We start from the raw sequence: 27004 nt of genomic DNA on the forward strand, positions 1-27004 counted from the left end.
CCTAAAGAGGTAAGTGACTTTTTGAAGGCTAGAGAAGTGGCAAAGCTGAAGAATGGAGATTCTAATGTGGATTTTCTGGCTCTCTATCATAGTAATGCTCTATACCATACTCTGTCACAAATTTTTGAGAGTAGAATGATGTTTTAAAATATTTCTTATATATTATATTATGTTATCTATGTATATATATTATAATCATCATGTTACATATTTATATCAGTTTTATTATATATTTATGCTAGAAGATATATAATTTTTATATATCATATTATATTAAATATAATTTCCTATATTTTTATATTATCCTGTTTCCATATTCATTTTCCCAATGGTCATGTGGTAATCAAAGAAGAGGAATATGTAATATAAACAGGCATGTTGCTTCATGAATCTTACAGATTCTATAATCCTAACTTGTCAAGTTAATTTATTGCAAGGTATGGGATTCTAGATGAAAGTGTCATAAATGTTAACACTTGCAAGTCCCTATAGACTAAACAGCTATTTAAGGATGAAGAAAAAGGATTGGATTTAGTGATGGGTGCTATAAGATTACCTAATGCTAAACTAAAATATTTAAAAAAAAATATTGATTTTGATTCTTCAACCATTAAGCATGTTTCTATCTTGATTCTCTGGAAGTTCTGGAAGGGAAAATTTTCTCCTCATAATTATGTAAGAAGCTACAGCTTTTCCTCAACTGTTTAGACAGCTTCATAAAACCCAGGTTAGATAGTTTAAACTCTCCACTTCTTTGATCTCTTTGTTGTATGGTCATTTTCATTAAAGTGATTTGTGTACATCCATTTCCAGGACCAAGTTCATCTTCACTTTTAACCAAGAAAACAAAAAAGAGATTTAATTCAATAGGATCATAGACTTATAATTGGAAGGGAACGAAGATATTATCATATTATCCTAGTCTCTCATTTTACAAGTGAAAAAAATGAGGCCCATTAAATTGATTGATTCTCTCTGGGTCAAACAAAGAGGATATGGCTGGATTGGGATGTGAACCAATCTTCTGTGACTCTAACTCCAGCACTCTTTCAACTGTGCCAGGTTGTCTTATAGACACCTAGGATCCTTTTTGGAATACCTAAATTCAATCTAGGCATCACAAATGCAATTAAATAATCTGATAAGCCAAATAAAAATTCAGGCTGATTATGAGATCATTTTCTATATGCTATCCCCCAAACCTCTATTGTGTCTATGTCAATTCCTGAAGAAAGGGATGAGTTAAAGATTTTTAATTAGTATTATTAGACATCCAATATAAAAATAAACTCCTAGCCTGAGAACATTAACAAAAGATGGGGTAATGATTGCTTATTATATCTAGTCCCATTCCTTTGAAATTGAATATGTTGAATGATTATGTGATCATATATGATATAATGATATATTAAGTATATTATATATTACATTATATGTTAAACATATAATTGGCCTATATTTATGTTATTTCAATATACATTTACATATCCAATAATAAATAAATATATTGTATTTCATATAATTGATTACATATTATAGTCATGTGACTGATTATATTAATTATGTCATTATAAATAATTATATACTAACTAAATATGTTACATATTTATCCAATTTCAATGGAATGTGGCAAGGAATAAGATAGATGTCCTAAACATACCCATCCATATTACTCACACACATTTATATATACACTTATATATCTATACACATATGAAAAGCTATGTGTATATAATCTCTATCTCATTTTTCTCACTACATGCACTACACTGCATATTGAATAAATGCTAAATCAGCATTGCCAAGCTTATTAGGCTATTTTATATGCTCAAGCAAATTTCATAAGATAAATCTTTACAATTATACATTTTGATGAAATATTATTCATGTACTAAATTCTCATCTACTATACAGAAATGAAAAGCAACATTTCTCTGGCCTTGAGCTAACTTTTTATGACTCCCTTGGTAGTTTCTTTTTTATCTTGATTTTATTTTAATGTTCAAATCAGTGAGTTTTCTTTTTCCTTGACACATTTTCACATATGTCGTCTTGATCTTTCCCATCTTTTACCCATATGGGAGACTTCCTAGGAAATAAGGAACTGTGCTTAATTACCTCATGGGGACAATTTAGAGGCAAATCCAGAGCTTCTCTACTCAAGCTGTACCTTCTGGAAGAGTGTGAAACAACAGAGAGTGTGCAGTAAGTGACTGCATGGACAATTTTCTTTCTGCTCTCTGTGCTGATGCACTTCTTACTTAGTCTAGTGGAACCTCCTTAATTCAGATTCTATTAACTAGAAATGTGTGATAATTCAGACAAAGGTTACACTTTAGTTCACCCTTGCACTAACTCCAAAGAAAGAATTTGTTTAAGATGTAATTCAATAAACAAAATGATAGGATCAGATGTTTCAACAAATTAAGAGAACAAAAATAACCTTGTATTTCAGATGTATCCAGAGTAGATATGTATTTTTAAAAAATTCTATCATCATTGATTTTTTTTCAATATTCATTTTTTATGACTTTGAGTTCCAAAGTTTTCCCCTCCCTTTCTCTCCTCTCCCCTCCTCAGTATGGCCAACAATCTGATAAGGTAATACATATGCAATCATATTCAACATATTTCCACATTAATGGAAAACACATCATGTTTTAGAAGAAGAAACAGAACAAAAGAAAAAGAACCAGAAACCACCACCACCACTACAACAACCACCAAATTAAAAATGGTATATACTTCAATTTGCATTCAGATTCCAAAGTTTTTTCTCTGGATGTGGATAGCATTTTCTGTTATCAATCTTGGAATTTCTTGGATCATTGTATTGCTGAGAAGAGTTAAATCTATCACAGGTGATCATTGCACCATGTTGCAGTTACTGGTTACAATGTTTTCCTGGTTCTTCTTATTTCACTCAGCATCAGTTCATGTAAGTCTTTCCAGATTTTTTTTTTTTTTTTTTTTTGTATTTTAAAGACCTAGAGAGTCAAAATGACTTGTGAGGTTACACATTTGGTGAGTGGCAGGACCAGAACTAGATCAGTGTCTTGTTTCCTATTACTCTACCTCCTTGATCTTTTTATTATAGTAAGTTCCTAAAACAAACAACCAAAACAACAACAACAACAACAAAAAAAATTCGTTACTTTGATTAACCTAATTTTGATTGCCATTTATATCCCCCCAAAAAAGTTAGCATTTTCAAAATCTTTTCTACTTTCAGACTTTTCCCTCATCCAAACTGGTCTTTCCTTCTATTAGTTCAAATTTGTGAGGTTTTGCCATATATTTGTTATCACAACTGAGTTATAACTAAGTTGTAATCCTAGATAACTAATATGTTACAAAACTACCAGAAACCTCTTTGTCCATACTATAGGGGGACCATGTGTAACAGAGAGGGATCACTATATACATGTTTTCTAGAAATTGTTATATGAGGGCCATTCCTCTTCAACATCTCTGTCCTGCTCCAATGTTTAAATTGCAGTATTAATATTAATAATAATAGCATTTAAGACAGAACTTTAAATTTTTCAAAATGCCTTATTTTACGTATTTTGCATATTGCATATTATTTTGTACATTACATATCTTATTTGATTTTTAACCATAACCCTGAAAGATAGGTGCTATTATTTTCTTCATTTTACAGATGAAGAAACTAAGGCAAACAGGTCAGCCAAATTGCCCAGAGTGACAGAGATAGTAATGGTCAGAGGCAGGATTTTAATTCGGATCTTCCTGATTCCCCTGTTTATATTGTGGTTCCTTAAGTATAGTGATTCTCTATTTTTATTTATGTTTCTCCAAGACCTAGCATAGTACTAGGCATATAGCTTAACATATGCTTTGTTGATTGATTGAAAAGGAAAGAACCCATTGGAATTAGATAGTGAAGCAGAAAATTGTGGGTTATTAGATGTCACTTTAGAACATATATGCATAATAGTGTATATGGACTGTCAGCTTCAGTTGAAGCGTTTGTTAGCTTTGCTGAACTGTTTCTCCTTTTTAAAATATTCTTTGAACTATTTACAGCCATATGAAAATATGCTCCAAATCATTATTAATCAGAGAAATGCAAATTACGACAACTCTGAGATACCACTACACACCTGTCAGATTGGCTAGAATGACAGGGAAAGATAATGCAGAATACTGGAGGGGATGTGGGAAAACAGGGACACTGATACATTGTTGGTGGAATTGTGAATACATCCAGCCATTCAGGAGAACAATTTGGAACTATTCTCAAAAAGTTATCAAACTATGCATACCCTTTGATCCAGCAGTGTTTTTACTGGGCTTATACCCCAAAGAGATACTAAAGGAGGAAAAGGGACCTGTATGTGCCAAAATGTTTGTGGCAGCCCCGTTTGGCTAGAAGCTGGAAAATGAATGGATGCCCATCAATTGGAGAACGGTTGAGTAAATTGTGGTATATGAACATTATGGAATATTATTGTTCTGTAAGAAATGACCAGCAGGATGAAAACAGAGAGGACTGGAGAGACTTACATGAACTGATGCTAAGTGAAATGAGCAGAACCAGGAGATCATTATATACCTCAACAATGATACTGCTTGAGGATGTATTCTGATGGAAGTGGATCTCTTGGATAAAGAGAGCTAATTCAGTTTCAGTTGATCAAGGATGGACAGAAGCAGCTAAACCCAAAGAAAGAACACTGGGAAATGAATATAAAGTGCTTGCATTTCTGTTTTTCTTCTCAGGTTATTTATACCTTCTGAATCCATTTCTCCCTGTGCAACAAGAGAACTGTTCGGTTCTGCACACATATATTGTATCTAGGATATACTGTAACCTATTTAACATATAAAGCACTGCTTGCCATCTGGGGGAGAGGGTGGAGGGAGGGAGGGGAAAAATCGGAACAGAAGTGAGTGCAAGGGATAATGCTGTAAAAAATTACCTTGGCATGGGTTCTGTCAATAAAAAGTTATTTAAAAATAAATAAATAAATAAAAATTAAAAAAAAAATTCTTTGATGCAAGGATTGATTCTGGGGCAAAGGAAAAGATAAGGGATATATATATATATATATACATATATATATAGGTGTGTGTGGGTGTGTATGTGTGTGTGTGTGTGGGTGTGTGTATATAATATATATAATGAAGGTGATGTAAAGACAAAATATTTAAATTAAAAGAATATATTTTAAATAATCAAGAACATTGGCCCCCAAAGAGCTAGAACAGGCTAAAAGGAAACTAGGTAGCATAAAAAATAAAGCAACAGAACTAATTCTTTAGTATATCATTTTACAATGTACTTTCACCATGAAGTAAGTAGTATAAATATTATTTTTTTATTTTGCAAAATGATATAACTGAATGGGATTTCTGGTTGGTTGTTTGGTTTGTCTTTGAAAAAGGTCTGTAATTTCTATAATATAGGGTGCTTTCTAGTAAGGAAATCGCCTTTCCCAATGAATACTGACAATTGCTTTATAATTTAAAGTCTTATAGATTTTTTCAGGCAAAAAGAAGAGTGTTGAGGGAGGACAACCCAAACACTGAAAAGCTGAATAACTTGCTTAGGGTTCCACAATCTTCCCAAATAAGAGGCAGATCTTGAGGCTTCTTGAATTCCAGGCTGGCTTTTAGGCATTATGCCAAATTGACTCTGGAAACAAATTGGGTCTTCAAGAAATAAAATGATCTTCTCAAGATCGGACAGCTAGATAGAACTGAGACCAGAACTCAGGTATTTTAAGCCTCAATCTGGCACTTTTTGCATTAATCCTCTTTGCATCTTGCAAGTCATACAAAATAAGGCAGCTAGATGGTGCACTGGATAACATCACTGACCCTGTAGTGAGAAGGACTTGAATTCAAATCCACCTCAGATACTTAGTGCTTACTTGCTGTATGACCCTATATATAAAAACAAAATATATAAAAAAATATATAAAAATAAAAAGGAAAAAAATCAAACAAAACAAATGCTTCAAAGACATTATTGAACCAACTTTTGCATACTCATTTTGTTTTGATGTCTAAACCATAAAAGTAGTTGTTCCAGGTACCTGTTTGTATTCTCTAGAGTTATTAGGAGCCACACACAAGAGAAAGAAAAGGGAAATGGGGTCAATATTATTTTACCTAATAGAATTCTTGTTGGATGTAATAGTTTTTGAAAAATGCATCCAAAGTAGCTTCAGGTTGTAATTTATAAAGAATATAGATTTTTTTTTTTTTCCCTTCTTGGTTCTCAGTTGTTGGAATTGCACTGTTCAATGTTAAGAACCCAGATACACAATACAAAATAGGACAATTTTCACGGCTGTATCTATAACAGAGGTATGAATCTTTGGTCTTATGGAAGAATTAGGACATTGATTGCCAGTTTTGAACCATGCTCTCTGGGGGCAGCTCAGATTTTCCTGAGAGTTATCTAAATTGCAGGAATATTTCTATGGCCTGATCAGTAATAAATGAGACTAGGAGTTGGAAAGGCAAATAAATGGCAAGTACAAGAGGGTTTTACCCCTTTAGATTCTGAAATTGAGGTATTGACCACATAGGAGATTATTCCTGAATCAGGAATGAATTCAGTAGAATTCACTTGTGCTAAGTTAGGATCCTGGTGCACTGGAAAGTGGCAGGGCAACTAGGATGAACAGTGAATAGAACACTGGGTATGGAATCAGAAAGGTCAGTTCAAATTTGGCCTCAGACACTAGCTGTGTGACTTTGGGCAAATCACTTAACCCTTATCTACATAAAACTGGAGAAGGAAATGAAAACCACTCCAGTATTTTTGCCAAAAACAAAACAAAACAAAACAGCTTGGAGGGTCAGTCAGAACCAGTTAGACACAACTGAATCACTCAGTAACAACAACTACTAAATGCGGCTCTGGACTGAGAAGATGTGGGTTAAATCCAACCCCTGATAGTTACTATATGTGACCCTAGGAAATCATTTAATTCATCTAGCACTCAGTTACCTAATATAAAACAGAGATTAAAATAAATCACATTTGAAATCTTTTTGAGCCTTAGAAAGAGGGGGAAAGGAATAAGAATTTATTTATTGCCCACTTTTTTTTTATGCTGTGCTGAATATTTTTACAAATATTATTTCATTCGATCTTTACAACAACTCTATGAGATAGGTACTGTTATTATACTCATTTTATAGAAACTGAAGTAGGTAGAGATAGAGGTTAAGTGACTTGTCCAAAGTCACACAGTTGATAGGTGTCTGAGACCAGATTTGAAATTGGGTCTTCCTTATTCCGGGCCAAGTGTCACCAATTGTCTCTGGAGCTTTGATCCCAATGAAAGAGGGTATTCTTTTCAGAGTTAGACAGTGGGCTTGATGAAAGAGGGGCCAAAACAGGGACAATTGTGAGAGAAACACTGAAAAAAAGCGGTCATACAGAGAAAAGGGTAAAGCTGGCCACTGTCCCCGTTTCCTTGCATCTCATTCATGTATGAATGACAGTACTTTAAAGATAATAGTTAGGAACTCTTACATGCCAGTTGAGAGGGTCAAATCAGGAGGTCTTCCCAGCTGTCTTGGTGTATCTGTGTATTTGAACACAGGCTAGATCTGGAGAAAAGACAACCAGAAAATAGCTTGAAAAGTGTTAAATAGTCAAGAGGCATGTAGGCACTAGTTAGCTCATTCCAAAAGAACCATAGTATTTCAGAAGTATCAGGAAATAGATAATGGTGACAAAAATTAGGGTGGTGAAGAAGAGCAGAATGCTACCTTTAAAGGGAACTTGATGGCTGAATGGCCAGATTCAAAGAATAGTCATCAATAGTTCATGACATACAGTAGGTACTTGATAAATGCTTGCTGAATTGAATTGCAGAGTGTGATATAAATTTGAAAGGAAATCTCTAGTGGAATGGGCTAGAACTTTGCACTTGAATCTGTGGTATTGAACACTTTCATGAGTTAAAGGCAATCATAATATGCTTAGCAAATTTTTCAGGTTATACAAAGCTAGAAGGAACGACTAATATATTTTATAACCAAGTTAGATTTCAAAAAAACAACTTGAAAGGATAAATTGTTGAGTCAAATCTAATAAGATGAAATTGAATAGAGATACATGTAAAATCTTTTATCTGGATTGAGAAAAAATAAACTCCACAAGTTCAAGAGAGAAGTCAAGGCTATAGATAAATTAATCTCAAAAAGATATGGGAATATTTGTGAACCACAAATTCAATATAAACAAATAGTGCGATAAGGCAATGAAAGATTAATGTAATTTCCAACTTCACTAAAAAAAAGTACATTGTTTACTTATGGAGAAATGTCTATTTTATTGTAACATGCCCTGGGTCAGACCACATCTGGAGCATTGGGTTCAGTTTTGGGGATATTTTAGGGAGCACTTAGATAGGCTAATGTTTAGAGAAAGACAATCAGGATGTTAAAATTCATGTCTTGGAATAATTAATCTAAAGAGGGTAGAGTCAGATATGATATAAAAGACTTAAGAGGGATTATATTTATTTTGCATAGCCCTAAAAGACAAAACTTTTAAAAATGGGGTAAAAGTTACAAATGTACAAACTTAGACTTGGAATTAGGAAAATCTTTCAATAATCAGTGCTATTATAAAATGGAATAAGTTTTTGTTTTGTTTTTTGTTTGTTTGTTTGTTTTAGAAGAGGGTAATGTAAGTTCTACATCACTGACGGGAATATGGTTTAGATTAGATGATCCTCAGTTTCCTACCAACTGTGAGATTCTGTGATTTTTAGAGATCAGGTGACCCTAAGCTGTTCACAGACTGGAAAGAGACTGATATTGTACAGACCTGCAGGCCACAGCAATGGTTCAATGGAGCATGGAAGGGAAAAGAGAGATCAGAATGACAAGATGCTCCTGGAGCCAAGTACTCATGGAGGGGCTAGAACCAGAGTAAAAAGGCACAGAGACAAAATGTGGCCATAGCAAATACAAATCTTACCCTTTATTGTCACTGTCAATCATATGACCTAAATTTCTGCAAGGTTGGGGCAAGGGTCAATTCTCTAGTGATTCTGAGTATTTTTCCTACCTTAGGAGAACTGGATCCCAATGCGGTAGAGATACTTACAGTTCTCTGGGGGAGAATGAGACTCAGAAGTAGGAACATTTTCTTGACTATCTATGGGTTTGTCCTTTTTGTATCCTTTGTTGTGAATATTATGTTTGTTTTATGGTCCATACTTCTGTGGCCTATGGTAACTGAACATTCCCTAAGGAAGAACAAAAAAGGCACCAGATTATAATGTTCCCAATGAGATTTCTGGGTAGGAGAAAACAAAAACCACAGAGAGTTTTAAATACTGAAAAAGTCTCCTAGGTAGCTATTGGGTCTCTATGGATCCAAAGTCCTTCAGCTGTGGGTTATAGCTTCTCTGTCTCTCTTTGTCTGTCTGTCTGTCTGTCTCTGTTTCTATCTCTCTGTCTCTCTCTCTATGTGTATACACATACACACACACACACATACACACACACATATATTAATCTTTCAAAAAGTATTCAACTCACATTAATTTTCTTTTTCTTTATTATAAAAATTTTACATAGCCCCAAAGCAGTTCTATACTGATAGAAACAAATGGATGAGTGAGCACTAAAAGCTTGGAAAGCTGCTAGTCTGTGGCTTACCATTTAAAACTCTTTTAGACAGCAGCACAGCATGAAATACTAATTCACTATATCTCCAATACCATATCCATTAGCACTTCCTCATCCTGGAATTTAAATAGTCCAAAGCTTAGAGAATTGCTAAAGAGAGTAATTAATACAATAGCACAATTCTCCATGGTTCAGGTGATGTGATGGATTGAATTACCTGTCACAAATAAATCTCATAGAGGGCAGTTTTCTCCTGTTCAGTATTTTTAATCCAGTATCTCCTTATCCCCTCATGGCTTCCTTCTTCACATTGGTGCACAATTATTTGCTTTACTGATTTTTACATTTTAGTCCACTTACTAATTGATGGTCAGCTTCCCTTACCCCTACACACCTCACTACATTTCTAACAGACTTATACTTTGAAACCAGGAGCTCCAGAAAATCTAAAAACATGCACAATGGGAAAAGGTTTTCATCCATTATCTTTCTCTTCTGCTCCTCTTCCTTCCTTTTATTCCTTAGACATGGTGCTACTCAGAGTGCACAAGTTCCTTTACTAAGGATGCCACTCAATTATGTGACCAACCAGTGAGGGCACTCCTGTCCAGGGCATCCAGCTGTGTGCTATGGGGGAGTGAGTGCCTCAATTCCATAATTACAGATTATTAGTTCCTTAGGGATCCCAATTTCCAAGTCCATTATCAAATTTATATCAGTAGCAACTTCACAAGGCTTTCAATATGGGATATAGATGCTTTTGTGTATTCTACCCAGGGGATTAAAAAGCTTTAGAAAAATGTTGAAAGTGCTCAATTGACTTCTTTTTAAAGGGAAAAAATGGCTATTCTATAAACAGAGACCCTTTCTACCTACATATATTCCTTCAGTATTCACAGCTCTTAAAAGAGACATACGTATAGCTCCTCTATCAATATTTATCCTTATCTTCTACATAATTATTCTGTACATATATATGAGGTGATGGGTTCACAAAAAGATCTAGTTGTCCAATGTATGGACAGTGGATTCTGCTGGTAGCTTGATGACCTGGGAATAATCCTAAAATGCAGGCTTTAAATGACATGACTTTCAAAAGTTCAAGGTCTAATGGTGAACTTTTCCAGGATTACCTGGAATGTGTTTGTTAGTTTTCTGCATATTAGTATCAACTTTTCAAACAAATACAAATGTTGAGCTTCTCCTTTATTCTGGTTGGTCCTGCACAAATACAATACTTTTCCATCTATTTTTCCTTCATGGAGTTGGAGTTAGGAAAGTAGAATTGAATCTTGCTTCTGATATTTACTAGCTATATGATTCTGAACAATTTATTTAAACTCTTTGGGCCTCAGTTTCCTCACCTGTAAAAAGAAGTTTACTTGATACCCTTTAATGACTTTTGATCTTTAATTCTAAGACCTTATGATCCTATATGCAATACATGTTCCTGAAAAGACCTAGATTAGGACACATGGAAAATTCTGAGGGGGAAAACAAAAGGACCCAGAGAGCAAATGAATTTTAGGAGGAGGCAAAAGAATTATAGGAAATCAAAATTTTCAGAATGCTTACTTATACTTCCTTGAAGAAGCTCAAAGCACTTGCACTTTGCTTATGGACTATGTTCAGTAAAGGTCGTTGATTAGTTAAGTATATGGAAGACAATCTATTTTCCTCAGCTCCTCTGAGGAAAAGGTTAGCATCATTATCCCCTTTGTAATCATCTCACACATGTATTGCCTGCCTATTATTTATAAAGGAGTGTCTTCAGAGCATTTTGCAAATGGAAATATTAAGTCACAAAATGAATAACAGATGGAGCTGAGAAAAGAAAGCACTTCAATCACTTAGTCAAAGAACATATATGAAATACCTACTCTGTGCTAGGCACTGTACTAAATAAAGATAGGAGAAAAGTAAAGAGTTCTACTTGTTTCCCTTTATTCAAATTACTAGACTCTGATGTGCTTCTTTTTCAATATTCTAAGCAGGATATTAGAGAATCACAAAAAACCTAATTATTCCCCATATAAAAAGCAGGTAGGAGGCAGCTAGATGGTGCAATGGATAGAGAGCCAGCCCCAAAGTCAAGAGGACCTGATTCAAATCAGGGTCTCAGACACTTAACATGTACTAGCTGTGTGACCCTGGACAAGTCGCTTAACACCAATTGCCTAGCCAAAATAAAGAAATGAAATAAAATAAAAAGAAAGTATGGAAGGACTGGATATGAGAAGTCCAGACAGAGAATTGGGTAATGAATCTTATGACTCTAGGTCTAATCTTGGCCCTGCCATTAAGTAGCTCAATTATCTTGTTCAAATCACTTGATCTTTTAAAGCCAGTTGGGAATAATGTCTCTTAAAGTGCTTTGAAATCCATAAAGCTCTTTATAAATGTTTGCCAATTTAGTGCATATAATTTATATTTATTTTATATTACTATATCTTTTTATATTACTATACAGTTTTGCATGTCTCTTCATTCTTTATTACATTCCTAAAACATTCTGGGCCTAGAGGTATGACTGAGGGTAGAAATGGTCAAATTTAGGAAGGTTTTTTTTTTTTTTTTTTTTTTTTTTTTTTTTTTTTTGTAATTTACTCTAGCACTCTCCAAATATCTTCACAATGATTGGATAATTGACATTCAAGAATCTGAATTCCAGAACCAGAAGTACAGGTTTTAGGCTCATAATTTCTAATAGGTCTCCCTATAGCCTCTGTTACATGGAGTATTGTTGCTTTTGGATTTCATCTAAATTATGAAATCAATCAGGAGTTGTACACATACACAGAAAATAGATATAAATGAATTTTCTTAAATTATTCAAATAACAAGAATGGTGTAACTTTAAAATTTATGGATTTGTGTCATATTTCAAGAGGTGCAACACATCTCAGAGAGCCTAGAAATTAGAAATATGTGAGAATGGAATCAAAGCAATATACAAAACAACTTAAATAGGTGAACAAATGAGGCTAGAAGACAAGAAGCCGAGAAGGAAGAAGAAAAAGGCACTCATACTTAAATGTTTGTCTTATTTTATTGTATAGCATTTAAATCCCTTTGGTATTTTAATTATATAATAAATATGATGCTCTAATTCTTTGTTTATAATCATCAATGTTTAAACTGTGTTTTCCCATTAAGGCATCAAGGTCAATGATATGGGTAATTAACTAACTGATTTAGTGTATTAATTTTCCATGAAGTTGTTGCAAGATATGAACAATTGAGCTTTGAGATACCAATACTATTGTAGATATCATAACAAACATTGGAACCATAATAGGATATTGATGGAACCCATGACTGACTTTCTGTCTAGTAGAAGCATGTGTCTGTTTAAATGATGATGAATGCTATCTTTGTACTAAGCAGGAAGATGTCATTAAACTGGCAAATTTTGCTGATCTCCCAAGGTTTCCCAGTAAGCACTGGCAAAGGTTAGTAGTGTTCATAAATCCTTATAAAGCTAAGAATAGAATAAAGCAAGGAGGTAAAGCTGATTTAAAAAAAAAAAAAAAAAGCTATAGTAAGAGCCTAAGGTGAATCAAAGACTAATATACTGAACTGTACAGAAAAGATTTTCTCCTTGTTCTCTCTACCCTTGTTTTCCCCCTAACATCTGAAATAAGTTCATTGTTAATTCTTTACTGGCAAAGCTTTGCCAGTCTTGTATTTCTCCTATCAATAATTTTTTTTGAAATCTCTGACCACACAGATGTTATTTCTCTTCATCTCATTCAAGGGTGCCATAATTCAAGATGAAAATCATCAGATTCCTGAGAGTCAAGTCAATGTCATTAAACTACTAACTATAGTGTCTGTCTGTCTGACTGTCTGTCTCTCTCTATACACATACAAATACACATACACACATACATATACAAACATATGTGTGTGTATGTGTGTATATGTACACACATATATACACACACACAACACACACACATACACACACACACACACACACACACACACACATATATATACTTTGGATTAAGGAACAATTATTTTAGAGCATCAGCAAAATGAGGGAAAACATTGGAGTATTTTGCAAGGGTTCAACTTTGCATTTTTTGCAAAGGTTCAACTTTGCATTTTGCTTATTCATTTAATGGTACTTTTAAGAATGGTAATCTCTGTCCTAAGTTCCTTATGATTTCTATTTCTTTTTATATGATGACTATTTTTTGTGCCATTTACTCTGCCTCATAATCAGTGCCTATATACATAGAAGGTGCTCAAAAAATGATGAGGGGGGACCACATATCTCCTGAGTAGAGCTCAATCTACTACTCTTTGATAATTGTAGTAGTTAGGAAGATTTTTCCTATCTGAAAGTTAAATTCTCACCTTTGTAACTTCATCCCATTGTTCACAATTCTGCCTTTTGGGACCAAGCAGAACAAGCTTAATCTCTTTTCCATAACAGTCTTTCATGTTCTTTAATTTGCCTCTATGTCTTCTTTATATCTTCTCATCTTCAGGTTAAACATTATCAGCTTTTTCAATAGATCAAATGGAATTAACTAGAGACCCTTGTTCATTTTGGTTGCCCCCAGTCTAGATATTTCTCTAGTTTATCAGCATCGTTCCTATATGTGATCAGCAGAATTAAATGTGATTATTCAGATATGGCATAACTAGGGCAGAAAACAGCAGGGTGATCACAGTTTTGGACTAGGATGGTAAGCATCTATTAATGCAGATTGGTTGTTATTTTTTTTTAGGATATTGGATCACAGTTAACTCACATTGAAGTTTTAATCTACTGTAATGAAATATATACTTATTCACTTATTTCTCTAAAAGTCTTTAGATAATAAAAAAATATATTTTTATTCTTGTCTTTTATTTTTATATCAGTTACTTCTGAAAATAAATACCTCATCCTTTCCCTCCTCTAATGATGTCCTCTTTCAGATAACTTTTGATTCTTGCACAGATTAAGTTATTTACATGTTATCTCTCCCTTATCTCTCCCTTTAGAACATACTCTACTCGAGGACAGAAGTTTTTTGTTTGTTTTGTTTCTTGCCTTTCTTTGTATCCCCAGAACTTAGCATAGAATCTAGTACACAGTAAAGGCATACAAAATTCTTGTTGCCTGATCACTTCTACTTTTTTGGGCTGCTACAAAAAACACTTGAATAAATATTTTATATTGAAACTTTCTGCCTTCCACTTCCTTGAGGTGTATGCCTATAAGTAGGATTTCTGGGTCAAAAGGCATGAATATTTTAATCACTTTTTAAATATAATTCATGTTCTCCAGAGTAACTGGACCATTTAATACCTCTATCAACAGTTTATTAGTGTTTTTATATTTTCTTAGCCCTCTAACATTGAATCTTCTCTCCTTTTTTCTTTTCACTTCTCCTCTCTTCTCCATTCTTTTTTTTCTTCTCTTCTTCTTTTCATTTCTGATTTCCTATCTGAAATCTCAAATATTTTAATTTGTTTTTCTTTATTTCCAAGCATATTTTCATATGATCAGTAATACTTTGTAAATTACCTCTTGAAAATTGTTCATAACTTTTAACCACTTTTTTATTATCTCTATAATATTTTTTCAGATGAACTGCTACATAGCAGTTGAAACTTATGAACAATTTGGAATCATGTAAAGAGTAACTTTATTTTTTCCTTATTAAATTACATTTCATTGAATTTGCTTCAGTGTTAAGCTCTTATGCTTCTTGACCCTTTTATCCAAGCTATTAGCTCACCATACAAGTTTATGTTAGCTATAAATTTGATAAACCATTATTCAATACATGGATCAATGCACTGACCTGAACTAAGCATCTATCCATCTGTATTCTACTAGAGATCTCCTATTAAGTTGACATTAGGCTGTCCACTGATTCTGATTTGGATCTAACCATTCAGCCATTTCTGAATATATAGAATCACCAATATTTTCTTATTTATGTCTCTCTATATTGTCAACAAAGGTGTGAAAGAGTTTATCAATTGCTCATCTAAGATGTAGGTAAAGTATATTGACAACATTCCTCTGATCTACCAGAATAACTCCATGTGGAGTGTGATCTGAGAGGACAGGATATACTACTATGTTTTGGGATGTATATTACTCCATGCCTTTTTAAAGGCCTATTATAACTACTCTTAATTTCACCTCTAAGTCAGCAAATTCCCTCATGAGAAGGGAAAAATGATTTATTTGCCTTAGGGCATTACTGGACATGAAACCAATAACTGATGTTTTCCTATGTATACAAGTTTGATGATTTTGTCAAAAAGGGAAATGTTAGTTTGGATAGAGCTGTTTTGACCTTTTAATACCAACTGTTTTTCTAAATGTTCACTAACCATTCCTTTAAAAAATATGTTCTAACCTATCAGACTTATGGATAGAAGAAAAATGTATGACTAAACAAAAGATGTAGTACACAGTGAGATGCAAAGTGGATAGTTTTGTTTTCATTGAATTTACAAATTTTTATTCAAATAAAAGGAAAGAAAGCAAGCATAAAATTTAGGAGAAATAATGATTTTTGTGTGTTAAGACCTCGTATCTCAAATATATAGGGAACTTTGTTAAATTTATAAGAATATGAGTCATTCCCTACTTGATAAAAAGTCAAAGGCTATGAACTGGCATTTTTTCAACGAATAAATCAAAATCATATGCACTCATATGAAAGGATGTGCCAAATAATTATTGCTTAGAGAAATGCAAATTAAAAGAACTTTGAGATGTCATCTCATACCTATCAGATTGGTTAAAATGTTAGAAAGGGGAAAATGGCAAATGTTGGAGGGAATATGGAAAAATTAGAACACTAATACACTGTTGGTGGAACTGTGACCTGATCCAACAATTTTGGAGAACAATCTAGAATTAGGTCTATAAAGTTATGAAATTGTGTACACTCTTTGACCCAGCAATACCATTATTTGATTTGTTTCCCAAGATGACCAAGGAAGGAAAATAACCTGTATGATCTAAAATATTTATAGCCCCTCTTTTAGTAGTCAAAAAGAACTGAAAATTGAGGGAATGTCCATCAACTGGGGAATGGCTAAAGAAGTTGTAGCATATGGTTGTGATGAAATGCTTCTGTGTCATAAGAAATGATAAGCTGATTGATTTTAGGGAAAAAAACATAGAAAGACATGAAATAGTGAAGAGCAAAATGATTAGAATGAAGTGTGGAAAATGGATTGGAGTAAGGAGTGACATGAGTTAGACCAATGAGAAAGTTAATGATATCCTTCAGGCATGATGTGATGGCAGTCTTTATTACAGTGGTTACTGTGTGACTAGAAGGAAGGAGTCAGATGTGAGAAATCTTGTGAAGCTAGAAATGGCAAGATTTGGCAGATAATTGGATGTGTCCAGATAAGGGAAATTGTGAAATATATAATATGAAGAGTATGAAGATGGATGCTTGAAGAAAGACAGTATCAAACTGTGCATACCCTTTGATCCAGCAGTGTTTCTACTGGGCTTATACCCTAAAGAGATACTAAAGAAGGGAAAGGGACCTGTATGTGCCAAAATGTTTGTGGCAGCCCTGTTTGTAGTGGCTAGAAGCTGGAAAATGAATGGATGCCCATCCATTGGAGAATGGTTGAGTAAATTGTGGTATATGAATGTTATGGGATATTATTGTTCTGTAAGGAATGACCAGCAGGATGAATACAGAGAGGACTGGCGAGACTTACATGAACTGATGCTAAGTGAAATGAGCAGAACCAGGAGATCATTATATACCTCAACAACGATACCGTTTGAGGATGTATTCTGATGGAAGTGGATCTCTTCGATAAAGAGAGCTAATTCAGTTTCAATTGATCAAGGATGGACAGAAGCAGCTACACCCAAAGAAAGAACACTGGGAAATGAATATAAACTGCTTGCATTTTTGTTTTTCTTCCCGAGTTATTTATAACCTTCTGCATACAATTCTCTCTGTGCAACAAGAGAACTGTTCGGTTCTGCACACATATATTGTATCTAGGATATACTGTAACCTATTCAACATGTAAAGGACTGCTTGCCATCTGGGGGAGGGGGTGGAAGGAGGGAGGGGAAAAATCAGAACAGAAGTGAGTGCAAGGGATAATGCTGTAAAAAATTACCCTGGCATGGGTTCTGTCAACAAAAAGTTATTTAAAAAAAAAGAGAGAGAAAGATAATAAAGTTTTTGTTCAATACAAACACAAAACCTGCCAGGCATGAATTAACTCTCCTTGTGTTCTCATTTTTGCAATTTATATTTGAAGTATAAATCCTGTAATTCCCAGAGACAAAATTACAATATCAAGAGCACTTTACAGGTGGAAAGAAGCCCACTCAGGTATTAGAAACTACCCAGAAGATATTGTGGATTGATATATACAATCCACAATTTTGTTACAGGAGAAATGAAGACAACTATAAAATCATGAATCAAATTCATTTTCCAGAAAAAAAGTAAACACAACTCAGAATGTTATTGTCAAAACTTATTTGGTTGGTACAGAAATCCAATGGACAATATGAAGAGACATTCTATATTTTACATTCCTCCTGAAAGAAATAATAATTCTCTAAAAACTATTTCAGGGCACTAGCATTAGAAGATCATCATCATTAGCATTTAATGAACTGGATCCTCCCAGTACCTTGTTAGACATAAATTCGGCACTTTTACAAGGTTCATGAACTCTTTTGAGGGCACTGTGCTATTTTTCAGCAAGTGCATTGAGCAGACTGAAAAGTTTGGGCAGACTTCCAACAGGCACAGGTTAGACAGAAGAACCAAGATCAATGTTTATTGACCACTTACAATATCCCTAGGAATACACTGGGCAGAATAGACAGAATAATCCTTGGCATTAATATGACACTTATGTTCTCACAGTGATGCTACAAATATCATTTTATTTTACTATCACAATATCCCCATGAGACAGGTATACCAGAATGCATATGCATATGCATAGTTCCCAAAGTCAACAAAAACAGATAAATAGGTCAAGTAGGTAGAATGAAATAATGGGGCTATGAGATAATTTGATTATGTTAAGGTCATGCATGGATTCATGCTACATGGCCTGACAGACAGAGAAGACTTTATAGTAGTCATAGTCATGATAATTCATTTATAGAATAATACAGCTTAGAAAATTAGAGTATCTGAGGTCATCAGATTTGAACTCATGAAGATGAATCTTCTGAATTCCAAGTGCAGTGTTCTAACCCCTGTTCCATCTAGCTGTCCTCTAAGTTCAAAAGAATAGACAGAATTCTAGAATCTTCCATCATAGACCACTTTTAAATGATATGAAAACATTTATTATTTTTTAGGCCTGACCACCTAGGTAGTTCAGTGGCTAGTGTGCCAGCCCAGTCCCAGTCTTGCAATCAAAAAGACCTGAATTCAAACCCAACCTTAGATATTTATTACCTATGCAATGTAGAGCAAGTCACTTAATCCTGATTACCCCACGTTTCCCTATCTGTAAAATAAGTGAAAAGATCATTTATAGAACAACTATTATTTATATAGAACATACTATGTGTCAGGGACTGTGCTGTGTTTTACAAATATTATCTTATTTGACCTTCAAAAGAACGCTGAGAGATAAATTCTATTTTTGTCCCCATTTTACAATTTGGGGAACTGAGGCAAAGAGAGGTTAGGTGACGTGGTCAACATCACACAGGCAGTTAGTGTCTGAGACTGGATTTGAACTCAAATTCTCCTGACCTCAGGACCAGTGTTCCATCCACTGGGTACCACTTATCTACCCATTTATATATCATTTTACAGTTACAAAGTGGTTTACATGCAACCAATTCTGTCTAAGATTTCTTATGAATATTTCATATGATCATCATAGCAACACTGTGAGGCAGTCAAGGTTACTATTCCTCTTTCACAGATGAGGAACTAAGACTTGGAGAAATTCAATGATTTTCTCAAGGTCACAAGAAAAGCCTGTACTAAACCTGAATTTATATTCAGTTCTTTCAATTTCAACTCCATGCATTTGAATTTTAGCATAGAATTACCTATCATAAGATCATACCTATAGAGTTAATTTCGATCTTATCCAGTCCAAACCTCTTTTTCAGGAAAGTGAGGCCCTGAGGGGGTCTCTTGCTCAAGGATATGCAGTATTAGGTGACCACACATGTCTTCTTCAGAATCCTGCTCTCTTTTCATTATGCCATTTTAATATGGAAGAATGTTTTTGGTAAGTCCTGAAGGGAGGGGAAAGTAAAGTGAATAGACAGAAGTGAAATGGAATGTAACAGAAACAAAAGAAACTGCATTGAAAAAGGTAAAGCTGAGTGCATGATATCAAATATCTGACTGAAAATGAAAAACATCATTCTTTTATTTTGTATTTCTCTAAATATTCAGATTTTCATTATTGATAGGAGAAATACAAGTTAAGACAACTCTGAGGTACCACTACATACTTCACTAAGATGACAGGAAAAGCTAATGATAAATGTTGGAGGGGATGTGGGAAAACTGGGATACAAATATATTATTGGTGGAACTCTGAAGAGCCAGCCATTCTGGAGAGCAATTTGGAACTATGCCCAAAGGGTTGTCAAATTGTGCATACTCTTTGATCCATTAGTGTTTCTATTGGGTTTATATCCTAAAGTGATCATAATGTAAGGAAAGGAATCCACATGTACAAAAATGTTTGTGGCAGCCCTTTTTGTAGTGGCAAGAAACTGGAAATTGAGTGGATGCCCATCAGTTGAAGAATGGCTGAATAAGTTATAGTATATCAATGTTATGGAATATTATTGTTCTGTAGGAAAAGATCAGCAGCATGATTTCAGAGAGGCCTGGAGAGACTTACATGAACTGATGCTAAGTGAAATGAGCAGAACCAGAGATGATTGTACATGATAACAAGAAGATTATTCAATGATCAATTCTGATGGACATGTTTCTTTTCAACAATGAGATGATCCAGGCAAGTTTCAATGGTGGTGTGATGATGACAGCCATCTGCACTCAGAGAGAGGACTGTGGGAACTAAATATGGATCACAACATAGCATTTTCAATCTTTTTGTGGTGTGCTTGCATTTTATTTTCTCTCTCTCTCTCTCTTTTTGATTTGGTTTGTCTTGTGCAGCAAGATAATTGTATAAATATGTATGCATATATTGGATTTAATATATATTTTTATCATGTGTATCTATTTGGATTACTTGCCATCTAGGGGAAAAGGTAAGGAGAAGGGAAGGAAAAAATGGGAACATAAAGTTTTGCAAGGATTAATAATGAAAAATTATCCATGTCTGTATTTTGAAAATTAAAAAGCTTTAATAAAAAAATTAAAAAAGACTTTCCAAACCTCAAGGCAATAAATAAATAAATATTCAGATTTTGATACTATAGAGAGTTTTTCTAGATATTCAGCTGAAATTTTCAGTTTTCATCCAATTCTTGGCAATATATAAACATTATCTCAAAGGCACATCAATCACAATATTTGCTGAGCAAATGCCATATGCAAAATGCCCCTCTGGATACAAAGGCATAACTTTCAGTGGCCCTCAAAATTCTGTGCTAGTGTTCCTACTCTTATTTTTTTACACTTTCCCTCCTGGTGGCTTCATTATAACAAATATGTTTAATTTTCATCTTTAGATTGATGACATGTATTTACACATCCAATCCCTATCTCTCCCCTGAGTTTCAATTCTTGTATCACCAGCAGCCTATTGGACATTTCAAACTGTATTCCCCAAACCATACTGAAATCAATATACTCAAATACACACACACACACACACACACACACACACACACACACACACACACCTCATTTATGGTTGGCTCCAAACCTAATCATCTTCTAAACTTCATTATTTCTGTCAAAGGCTCTACCTTTCCTGTATCCAAAGTTCATAATCTTGGTGTTAATTTCAGTCTGTACTTTCCACGACTCCATGTGTCTAATCAGATGAGACCTTTAAAATATATCTATATATAGATCTATATCTATATCTCTATATAAATAATCTCTTACATCTAATCCTTTTCTTCAACTTACATGGCTACTACTTTTTGCCTATATTATCTCGACAACCACCTAACTTTTGTCAAAATATTAGGAGAAACTCTATTTTCTTTTTTCCCCTGAGACAATTGGGGTTAAGTGACTTGCCCAAGGTCATACAACTAGGACATGTTAAGTGTCTGAGACCAGATTTGAACTCAGGTCCTCCTGACTTTAGGTCTGGTGCTCTATCTATTACACCACCTAGATGCCTCGGCACTCGATTTTCTAGAGCTAAGTCCTAACAAGTAAGCTGTACTCTGAGCTTGGCATAAAAACAATCCTTTGTGCTCACCCTCTGATTGCTCTCCATCTGGCAGAATAACATAATTATTGAATTATTTTGACAAGCATTAGGTATTCTCTGAGTTCAAACACTGGATAAGTACCCATGTTTCAGTCATGAGTTCCTACTAAGAATCAAGCTTGTATCATTGTTGCCATTACCCGTCATTGTCAGGGCTACAATTCATTATGTAGCCATTGGTATGAGAGTCTACTCTTACTTGGGTTACCCCATGAAGGAAGGAGTCCTGACACATGTATCTTGATCCCATTCTTGCTCATAAGCTGTTTCCCTCACTTTGAAATTAAACTTCTATTTGATTTATGACTCCCCTGTCTCTAGGCTGCTCTGCTCTGGTTTGGTCATTCACAGTTTAGAGGCTAGTTTGGTCCAGTTGACACTAATTGGTATCAGAAGAGGAATAGGACCTGAAATTGGGCTATTGTGCTCTCTGGTAGCAGTGGAAATGAAATATGCAACACTTTTTTATTTTTCTGGAGTCCAACCACAATTCATATGCTGAATCATCTGTCTTTATCCTTCCTCCATTCCTCTGATATCCCACCTTGGTAAAACTCATCATTCTTTGTGAGGAAAACTCCAAGGCTCTTCAGGTTGATCCAATTCCTCTCAGATTCCTCTGGTAAATATATCCTTTCTTAAACTACACACTTTTGTTAATTGGCCTCTCTGCAAGCCTTTGCTGTGTGGTTTTTTTTTTAAACTGTACACCTTTGTAAAATTGAACTGTGTGCTTTTATTCTTTTGTGTGCCTCTATTATTTTTTTAACTGCATTCCCCTGTAAAATTGAAACTGCAGGTCTCAGTAACTGAATGTCCCTATATGGACTGCAGTGCTTTCTTAGGATTATCTATGTCCATTTGCATTCATCTTGTCATTTTGTCTGTTTTGTCTTTGTAAAATATCTGTTTTTCTTGTGAGCTAGATTCTGTTACCTTTAAAAAGTAAAAATGCAGCCAGTCAGAAAAACTTTTAAAGGCTATAGATAAAGAGTTTAGAACACTGAGAAAGGTCAATGAACTTTCAAAGTTGAAGCAATTGTCATAATAAGCAAGACTAACTCCAACTTTAAAGTTTTATCAGGAGAATTGGTAATCGGAAAAGAGAAAAAAAAATCTGCAAGACATTTCCTCCTTGTCATTTCAGCTTTGTCTATGTTGGAATTAAAGAAATAAAGAGAGGTAATCAAAGTTTGTGGAATTATTAAAACAATTTAGCCAATAAAGGAGTTTCAAGATTAATCATTTCAAGACTGCAGAGGAGAACTCCCGAGGACTTGAGGTGATTCCACGAACTCATTCCCTTCTGTAATATTTTAATAAGTTTTAGGGTACTACTCTTTAGAATTTGTTTTAAGGATTAGGCTTTATAAAAGTTTTAAAAGTAAATGACAATATTAATAGCTTCATTGTTCTAGGGGAATGAAAAAAAAGCAGTTAGTTTGGAAGTCCCCCACAGGGAAGAAAGAAAAAAAAATAGGTAAATGGTTTGTACCTTATCTCAACTTCTTATTAACCTTCATTGCCATTTCTTAACATGAAAAAAGAAAATATTGCTTAAACTAAAAAGACTTCTGTGATTCCCCCAAGTCAGAAACCCTCTCCCTGTTAGTCCCTTTCATTCCAGATTAGATTCCCAAAAAAAGGTACTGGGGAAAAAATGCTAGAAAAAATGTAGAGAAACTTGAATTACATTCCAGTTGCAAAAATTTATTAGCTGGGTAATCGTAAGACATTTATTTTATCTTTGTTTACTCCAGTTTCTTGAATTGTAAAGAGAAAAGTAATGATTATACTCACTTCCCAGGGTTGTTGTGAATATCAAAATAATATAATGATTATAAAGTTCTTTAAATAATGACTGGCATATGCTAAGCACTACATTATTGTTATTTCTTTAATTGAATATAATTGCTCTATGCCCAATAACTCTAAAATGATTTTAAAATTTCAAAGGTAATAACATAAATGATTTTACATATGATAATTTGGAAATGGAAGTGATGTCATCTGAAGTTTATTGTTTGTATAATTATTGTATTTCTAATTTCTATTCCATTGTGAAATTTGAGAGACCATTGTAACAGAAATTCTATTAGACAAAACAGCTTTTTAAGCTGGTACACATAAATTAGGATTTTAAAAGGATCTGATGAAAAGAGATATTTGAAAATTCTTAAATATTTGTTGTAGCACATTTTGTTATGAATCAAATAATAATAATATATTAGCAAATTTTCATTGAAATTCTTAACTGTTATGAAAATATATGGGGTGTTACAAAGATGTAGCTTCAATACAATAAAGATGAGTCAATAATCATGTATTTGCTGTATGTCTGAAAACCCAGAATATGGGTAGTTTTATTTTATAAGTAAAGGATAATGAAATGTTAACTGTTAACATTAGGAAAGATATTCAAGCTTTAACTTGTAGTAAGTAAATTTTTACTATTTAAGGTAAAATTCCTGGAATTATAATTTGTTATTGTTTTGAGCTTTGATTCTAGGGATAGTTGTCTGAGTTGCCATGAAGCCAATAGTAGAAAACAACATGCATTGAAGTCTGGGAACTGATAAAGGTAAATATCTGTGCCTGGAAAAAGTTTTAGGGCTAATCTTGGTGTGGAGTAGATAGGCTCTCCTGATTCTATTTACCTTTTGCACTATTTCCTTTTTGAAAAAGAAATTTCCCACTTGGTTAATCCTATCTCACTTAGTTAATCCTGAGCCTTGCTTTTAACATCTTATATGGCAAAGTTGGATTTCAGTTATGATTCATGCCTGGAATCAAACAGAGTTAAGGGAGTTTTTCCCTTTTGTTATGGTATATGACATGGTTATAACTGTCTCTTTTTTTTCAAAGCAAATTCTATAATCAAGAAGTTTTGTTAGTACAATACTAAATCTATTAAATAATAGATTGATACTGAAACATTTCTGGGTTACTATAATAGGATGAAAGTATGAATATCTTACATTTTAACCCAAATTTGTGCTTAAATTATAATACATGGATGATATTCTCTTGGGGGAAGTGATTAAACAAAGTAATAAGACAAAGATGTAATGTGAAAGCTTTCTAATTAAATGGAACAATAAATTTTGTGGAAAGTGGCAGTATTAGACTGTTCTCTAAGAACAATATATTGATGTAGGACTGACTTTTTATTTATTTACCATGGAAATTCAGGTTTTGAATGTGTTTTGGTAACAAGTCCTCAAAATTGGATTTTACATGTGACTTGTATGGATAATGGTAAAGAAAGTGAAATTATTTTCCCATTATTAAAATAACTATCTGATAATTTTAAAAAATCAGAAGAATTCATCTTGCAGTTGGATCCTCGTATATTTTAAGAAGATTTTTATATCGAGTACAGAATTTAGCTATAGAAACAACAAATGTTATATCAACTGAAATTCTCCTTTAGTTTCAAAATTGGATAACTAAATTTAAATTATATTACCAGAAAAATTATCTTGGAACCTCTAGATTTGGAACTGGAGAAATAGAGCACCTTTTAGTGCTGTCCTGAGCACTAGCATATTTTCCAAGAAAAGATATTTAGGGATCAAATGACTACATCTGGACCTCAAACTGTGCTGAGTAAGTGGATATTGGGAATGGGTCAGTAGAATGCAAGGAGACTTGATTTCATTATGTATAAGTATTTTTGTTACTTTGGTGCATGTAAATCTCCCTTTTCAGAACAAGTCCATTGTGAGACCTCTAAGTGGTTTGATCTGTACCTGACTTCATGTAATTATGAATTATGGGAGTTGTGAAAATAATGTTACTGCATTGTTTGATCCTATCCCCATATGACAGGGAAATTATCATTTCTATGTCTTCTTTAGAGACTTTTAACTAAGGACCTATGTTATGCTGACAAGAAACTCAGATTCAAAGGAGTTTTCTCTAAGGGCTCGTACCAGGTTCTTCTGACTATTCTCACAACTGGCAAACTTGTGAGTGTGGCTCACTCTGAAGAAAGCCCCTGCTCTTGGATGGGAGCACTTTCCAGGGACCTCAATATTTTTCTAGTGCAGAGTAAAGTAGCTGACATCCAGATGAGACAGAGGTCCCAGGATTCCGGATTAGGGTTGAGTATACTGTCCTAGTTTTTATTTTTACTTTTCTCTTCCCTTGTATTATGTGACCAACCACCAAGGCCCTGATTTAAATGAGTTTTTGGCATTTTCTCTCTCTACATTCTTGGTCCCCTTCTCTTTTCTGATCGCAAGTGGCTAAACATACTTTATCAAGAGATTCCCTTGAGGAACTGGCCTCCTGGGATAAAAATGCTTAGCCTTTGAGCTTACTATATAGCCTTTGGTAGAAACACAGATTTCTTCATATTGTCTTGGGTCCCTCCACTAGAGTTAGGACTCTGGCATATGTGTCTAGATCCCTTCCTTTCTTACAAGTTATTTTCCTCTCTTTGAGATTAGGTTTCTGTTTGACTCTTGACTTTCCTGCTCTATCCTTTTCTGATTGACTCTGGTCATCCACGGATCAGAGGTCTTTTCATTCTAGTTAACACTTCAAATCCAACTTAGTCCTAACTCTCTCAAATATTTTTTTTACTTCCACTCCAGAAGCTTTCTTACACTGGCAGTTCACCCATCCCTATAACTTCCTAATTTAATTAGTGTATTCTTCCTAGCAACTTCGATTTAAGGAACTATCCAAGCCAGCTATGATCACTTCAAACTCAGCTCAGCCTTGGACTCCTTTGACTACTTTTCTATCTTGTCCTTATGTGTGGGTACTTCCCCCTTTTCCTTCCCCCATCTGTTCCTATATTGTCTTCTCTCATCAGCTTCTTGAGGACAGAGATTGTCTTTTTTTGTATTTGCAATACTTTCTCTCTCTCTGTCTCTCTCTCTGTCTCTCTCTCCCTCTCTCCCTCCCTCTTTTTTCTTTCCTTCTTAGATATTCTTCCTTTTCTTTCCCCTTTCCCTTTCTCTTTCCCCTTTCCTTTCCCCTCTTTTCT

The 27004-nt window shown here is 34.1% G+C and overlaps 1 protein-coding gene across 7 annotated transcripts in view; it reads right to left on the bottom strand.

Moving 5' to 3' along the window:
- Positions 1-27004, bottom strand: part of CELF2 (CUGBP Elav-like family member 2) — a 974186-nt gene that overhangs the window by 624338 nt on the left and 322844 nt on the right. Inside the window, exon 4 of one of the 7 annotated variants that reach the window (XM_052000335.1) lies at positions 7520-7596. The exons of 5 other annotated variants lie outside the window; for them this stretch is intronic. The gene's annotated coding sequence lies outside the window, so the exon portion shown is untranslated. Of the gene's footprint in view, positions 1-7519; positions 7597-27004 lie in introns of those variants that run through there. One more of the 7 variants, XM_052000340.1, reaches the window with a different exon arrangement.

The sequence above is a fragment of the Antechinus flavipes genome, chromosome 5, assembly GCF_016432865.1.
Source record: "Antechinus flavipes isolate AdamAnt ecotype Samford, QLD, Australia chromosome 5, AdamAnt_v2, whole genome shotgun sequence".
Lineage (NCBI taxonomy): Eukaryota > Metazoa > Chordata > Mammalia > Dasyuromorphia > Dasyuridae > Antechinus > Antechinus flavipes.